The sequence below is a fragment of the Hylobates moloch genome, unplaced genomic scaffold, assembly GCF_009828535.3.
Source record: "Hylobates moloch isolate HMO894 unplaced genomic scaffold, HMol_V3 SCAFFOLD_7, whole genome shotgun sequence".
Taxonomy (NCBI): Eukaryota; Metazoa; Chordata; class Mammalia; order Primates; family Hylobatidae; genus Hylobates; species Hylobates moloch.
Window position 1 is genome coordinate 44940607 of NW_026652282.1, and position 6723 is coordinate 44947329.

Sequence of the window (6723 nt, forward strand, 5' to 3'; positions counted from 1 at the left end):
GCCTTGAGCAAATTTTCAAGCTCATCTCCCCCTCAGCCTGGAAACAGACTTGGGGCTCTTGGGGGCAGGCACAGTGGGAGTGAGACTGGCCCTTCAGTTTGCGTGGGAGCTGGGTGAGGCTTGTGACTGCCTGCTTTCCCCCACTTCCCTGACAACCTTCATGACTCAGTAGAGGCAGCCATAATCCTCCTAGGTACACAACCCCAGTGACCTGGGAATCTCATCCCCAACCCCCACAGCAGCTGCAGCAAGACCTACCCAAGGAGAGTCTGAGCTCAGGCATGCCTAGCCCTGCCCCCACCTGATGGTTCTTCCCTATCCTCCTTGGTAGTGGAAGACAAAGGGCATATAATCTTGGGAGTTCTAGAGCCCTACCCACAGTACTACAGCTGATAGTTTCTGGAAAGTGCCACCTCCTGGCAGGAGGCCAACCAGCACAAAAATAGAGCATTAAACCACCAAAGCTAAGGACCCCCACAGAGTCCCTTGCACCCTCTTGCACCCTCCACCACCTCCACCAGAACAGGCGCTGGTATCCATGGCTGAGAGATCCATAGACAGTTCATGTCACAAGACTCTGTGCAGACAACCCCCAGTTGGGTAGACTTGCTGGGTGGCTAGACCCAGAAGAGAGACAACAATCACTGCAGTTGGGCTCACAGGAAGCCACATCCATAGGGGATGAGTACTACATCAAGGGAACACCCCATGAGACAAAAGAATCTGAAAAACAGCCTTCAGCCCTAGACCTTCCCTCTGACAGAGCCTATCCAAATGAGAAAGAACCAGAAAACCAACCCTGGTAATATGACAAAACAAGGCTCTTCAACACCCTCAGAAAATCACACTAGTTCACCAGCAATAGTTTCAAACCAAGAAGAAATTCCAGATTTATATGAAAAAGAATTCAAGAGGGTAGTTATTAAGCTAATCAGAGAGGGACCAGAGAAAGGCAAAGCCCAATGCAAGGAAATCCAAAAAATGATACAAGAAGTGAAGGGAGAAATATTCACGGAAATAGATAGCTTAAAGAAAAAACAATAAAAAATTCAGGAAGCTTTGGACACACTTTTAGAAATGTGAAATGCTCTGGAAAGTTTTAGCAATAGAATTGAACAAGTAGAAGAAAGAAATTCAGAGCTCGAAGAAGACAAGGTCTTCAAATTAACCCAATCCAACAAAGACAAAGAAAAAAAGAATAAGAAAATATGAACAAAGCTTCCAAGAAGTCTAGGATTATGTTAAATGACCAAACCTAAGAATAATTGCTGTACCTGATGAAGAAGAGAATTCTAAAGGCCTGGAAAACATATTTGGGGGAATAATCAAGGAAAACTTCCCCAGCCTTGTGAGAGACCTAGACAACCAAATACAAGAAGCACAAAGAACACCTGGGAAATTCATTGCAAAAAGATCTTCACCTAGGCACACTGTCAACAGGTTATCCAAAGTTAAGACGAAGGAAAGAATCTTAAGATCTGTGAGACAGAAGCACCAGGTAACCTATAAAGGAAAACCTATCAGATTAACAGCAGATTTCTCAGCATAAACCCTACAAGCTAGAAGGGATTAGGGCCCTATCTTCAGCCTCCTCAAACAAAACAATTATCAGCCAAGAACTTTGTATCCAGCGAAAGTAAACATCATGTATGAAGGAAAGATAACAGTCATTTTCAGACAAACAAATGCTGAGAGAATTCGCCATTACCAAACTACCACTACAAGAACTGCTACAAGGAGTTCTAAATCTTGAACCAAATCCTGGAAACACATCAAAACAGACCCTCCTTAAAGCATAAGTCACACAGGACCTACAAAACAAAAGTACAAGTTAAAAGGCAAAAACAGAAAACAAAACCAAAGTACACAGGCAACAGAGAGCACAATTAAAGCAATGGTACCTCACATTTCAATACTAACGTTGAATGTGAATGGCCTAAATGTTCCACTTAAGAGATACAGAACTGCACAATGGATAAGAACTCACCAACCAACTATCTGCCACCTTCAGGAGACTCACCTAACACAGAAGGACTCACATAAACTTAAAGTAAAGGGGTGGAAAAAGGTATTTCATGCAAATAGACACCAAAATCGAGCAGGGGTAGCTGTTCTTATACCAGACAAAACAAACTTTAAAGCAACAGTGGTTAAAAGAGACAAAGAGGGACAGTATATAACAGTAAAAGGACTTGTGCAACAGGAAAATCAAAATCCTAAACATATATGCACCTAACACTGGAGCTCCCAAATTTATAAAACAATTACTAATAGACCTAAGAAATGAGATTGACAGCAACACAGTAATAGTGGAGACTTCAATACTCCACTGACAGCACTAGACAGGTCATCAAGACAGAAAATCAACAAACAACAGATTCAAACTGTACCTTGGAACAAATGGACTTAACAGATGTATACAGAACATTTCATCCAACAACCACAGAATACACATTCTATTCAACGGTGCATGGAGTTTTCTCCAAGATAGACCATATGATAGGCCATAAAATTAGACTCAATAAATTTATGAAAATTGAAATTATATCAAGCACTCTGTCAGACCACAGTGGAATAAATCTGGAAATCATCTCCAAAAAAAACCTTCAAAACCATGCAAATACATGGAAATTAAATAACTTGCTCCTGAATGAGCATTGGGTCAAAAATGAAATCAAGATGGAAATTTAAAAATTCTTTGAACTGAATGACAATAATGACACAACTTATCAAAACCTCTAGGATAAGGCAAAGGCAGTGCTAAGAGGAAAGTCATAGCCCTAAACACCTATATCAAAAAAAGTCTGAAAGAGTACAAACAGACAATCTAAGGTCACATCTCAAGGAACTACAGAAACAAGAACAAACCAAACCCAAACCCAGTAAAAGAAAGGAAATAACCAAGATCAGAGCAGAACTAAATGAGATTGAAACAACAACAACAAATATACAAAAGGTAAGTGAAACCAAAAGCTGGTTCTTCGACAAGATAAATAAAATTGACAGACCATTAGCAAAATTAACCAAGAAAAGAAGAGAGAAAATCCAAATAACCTCACTAAGAAACAAAACAGGAGATATTACAACTGACACCACTGAAATACAAACGATTATTCAAGGCTAATATGAACACCTTTATGCACACAAACTAGAAAACCTAGAAGAGATGGATAAGTTCCTGGAAAAATACAACCCTCCTCACTTAAAGCAGAAGAATTAGATACCCTGAATACACCAATAACAATCAGTGAGATTGAAATGGTAATTAAAAAATTACCAACATAAAAAAATTCCAGGACCAGACAGATTCACAGCAGAATTCTACCAGACATTCAAAGAAGAATTGGTATCAATCCTTTTGACACCTATTCCACAGGATAGAGAAAGAAGGAACCCCCCACAATTCATTTTATGAAGCCAGCATCACCCAAATATCAAAACCAGGAAAGGACATAACCAAAGAAGAAAACTACAGACCAATATCCTTGATGAACATAGACGCTAAAATCCTTACCAAAATCCTAGCTAACGAAATCTGACAACATATCAAAAATATAATCCACCATGATCAAGTGGGTTTCCTACCAGGGATGCAGGGATGATTTAACGTATGCAAGTCAATAAATGTGATACACCACATAAACAGAATTAAAAACAAAAATCCCATGATCATCTCAATAGATGCAGAAAAAGCATTAGACAAAATCGAGCATTGCTTTATGATTAAAACTCTTAGCAAAATTGGCATACAAGGGACATACCTTAATGTAATAAAAGCCATCTATGACAAACCCACAGCCAACGTAATACTGAATGGGGAAAAGCTGAAAGCATCCCCTCTGAGAACTGGAACAAGACAAGGATGCCCACTCTCACCACTCTTCTTCAACATAGTACTGGAAGTCCTAGCGAGAGCAATCAGACAAGAGAAAGAAATAAAGGGCATCTAAATTGGTAAAGAGGAAGTCAAACTGTCACTATTTGCTGACAATATGATCACTTACCTTGAAAACCCTAAGGACTCCTCCAGAGAGCTCCTAGAACTGATAAAAAAAATCAGGAAAGTTTCCAGATACAAGATTAATGTACACAAATCAGTAGCTCTTCTATGCAGCGACCAAGCAGAGAGTCAAATCAAGAACTCAACCCCTCATAAAATAGCTGCCAAAAAAAAAAAATACTAAAGAATATACCTAACAAAAGAGTCAAAAGACCTCTACAAGGAAAACTACAAAACAGTGCTGAAAGAAATCACAGATGACACAAACAAATGGAAACACATCCCATGCTCATGGATGGGTAGAATCAATATTGTGAAAATGACCATATTGCCAAAAGCAATCTACAAACTCAATGCAATCCCATCAGGATACCACCATCATTCTTCACAGAATTAGAAAAAAAAATTCTAAAATTCATATGGAACCAAAAAATAGCCCACATAAACAAAGCAAGACTAAGCAAAAAGAACAAATCTGGAGGCGTCACACTACCTGATTTCAAACTATCCTATAAGGCCATAGTCACCAAAACAGCATGGTACTGGTATAAAAATAGGCACATAGACCAATGGAACAGAATAGAGAACCCAGAAATAAACCCAAATACTTACAGCTAACTGATCTTTGACAAAGCAAACAAAAACATAAAGTGGGGAAAGGATACCCCTTTCAACAAATGGTGCTGGGATAATTGGCTAGCCACATGTAAGAGAATGAAACTGGAACTTCATCTCTCACTTTATACAAAAATCAACTCAAGATGGATTAAGAACTTAAACCTAAGACCTGAAACTATAAAAATTCTAGAAGATAACATTAGAAAAACCCTTCTAGACATTGGCTTAGGCAAGGATTTCAGGACCAAGACCCCAAAAGCAAATGCAATAAAAATGAAGATAAATAGCTGGGACCTAATTAAACTAAAGAGCTTTTACATGGCAAATGCAACAGTCAGCAGAGTAAACAGACAACCCACAGAGTGGGAGAAAATCTTTACCATCTATACATCAGACAGAGGACTAATATCCAGAATCTACAATGAACTCAAATCAGTAAGAAAAAAACAAACAATCCCATCAAAAAGTGGGCTAAGGACATGAATAGACAACTCTCAAAAGAAGATATACAAAAGGTGAACAAACATATGAAAAAATGCTCAACATCACTATCAGGGAAATGCAAATCAAAACCACAATGGGATACCATCTTACTCCTGCAAATATGGCCATAATGAAAAAATCAAAAGACAGTAGATGTTGGTGTGGATGGGTGAACAGGGAACACTTCTACACTGCTGGTGGGAATATAAGCTAGTACAGCCACTATGGAAAAGAGTGTGGAGTTTTCTTAAAGAACTAAAAGTGGAACTACCATTCTACCATTTGATCCATCAATCCCACTACTGGGTATCTATCCAGAGGAAAAGAAGTCATTATTTGAAAAACATACTTGCATATGCATGTTTACAGCAGCACAATTCACAACTGCAGAATCGTGGAACCAACCCAAATGCCCATCAATCAACAAGTGGATAAAGAAACTGTGATATATATATATCATATATATATATGATGGAATACTATGCAGCCATAAAAAGGAATGAATTAACAGCATTTGCAGTGACCTGGATGAGATTGAAGACTATTATTCTAAGTGATGTAATGTAACTCAGGAATGTAAAACTAAACTTGTATGTTCTTACTGATACGTGGGAGCTAAGCTATGACGACACAAAGGCGTAAGAATGGGCCGGGCGGGGTGGCTCATGCTTGTAATCCCAGCACTTTGGGAGGCCGAGGCGGGCGGATCACGAGGTCAGGAGATCGAGACCACGGTGAAACCCCGTCTCTACTAAAAATACAAAAAATTAGCTGGGCGTGGTGGCGGGCGCCTGTAGTCCCAGCTACTCGGAGAGGCTGAGGCAGCAGAATGGCGTGAACCCGGGAGGCGGAGCTTGCAGTGAGCCGAGATTGCGCCACTGCACTCCAGCCTGGGCGACAGAGCAAGCTCCGTCTCAAAAAAAAAAAGAATGATACAGTGGACTTTGAGGACTTGGGGGGAAGAGTGGGAAGGGGGTGAGGGATGAAAGACTACAAATACGGTGCAGCATATACATGGGTAATGGGTACACCAAAATCTCACAAATCCCACTAAAGAACTTACTCGGCCAGGCGCAGTGGCTCACGCCTGTAATCCCAGCACTTTGGGAGGTCGAGGCCGGATCACCTGAGCTCAGGAGTTCAAGAGCAGCCTGGCCAGCTTGGTGAAACCCTCTCTGTACTAAAAATATTTTTAAAAAATTAGCTGGGCATGGTTGTGGGCACCTGTAATCCCAGCTACTTGGGAGGCTGAGGCAGGAGAATCGCTTGAACCTGGGAGTTGGAGGTTGCAGTGAGCCGAGATCGCAACACTTGCACTCCAGCCTGGGTGACAGAGCGAGATTCCATCTCAAAAACAAAAAACAAAAAACAAAAAAACTTACTCATGTAACCAAATACCCCGTGTACCCCAATAACTTATGGAAAAATAAAAAAGAAAAGTTATCCATAGATATATTTACTATTAAATATATCATATATGTCCAGGAAGTGGTTGGGAAACTCTAGCACCCATCAGAACTTGTTAAAACAAAGATTGCTATACTCCCTGCCCCAGGGTATGTGGTTCAGTATGTCTAGGGTGAGGTCTAAACTTTGCATTTTTTTTTTTTTTTTTTTTTTTT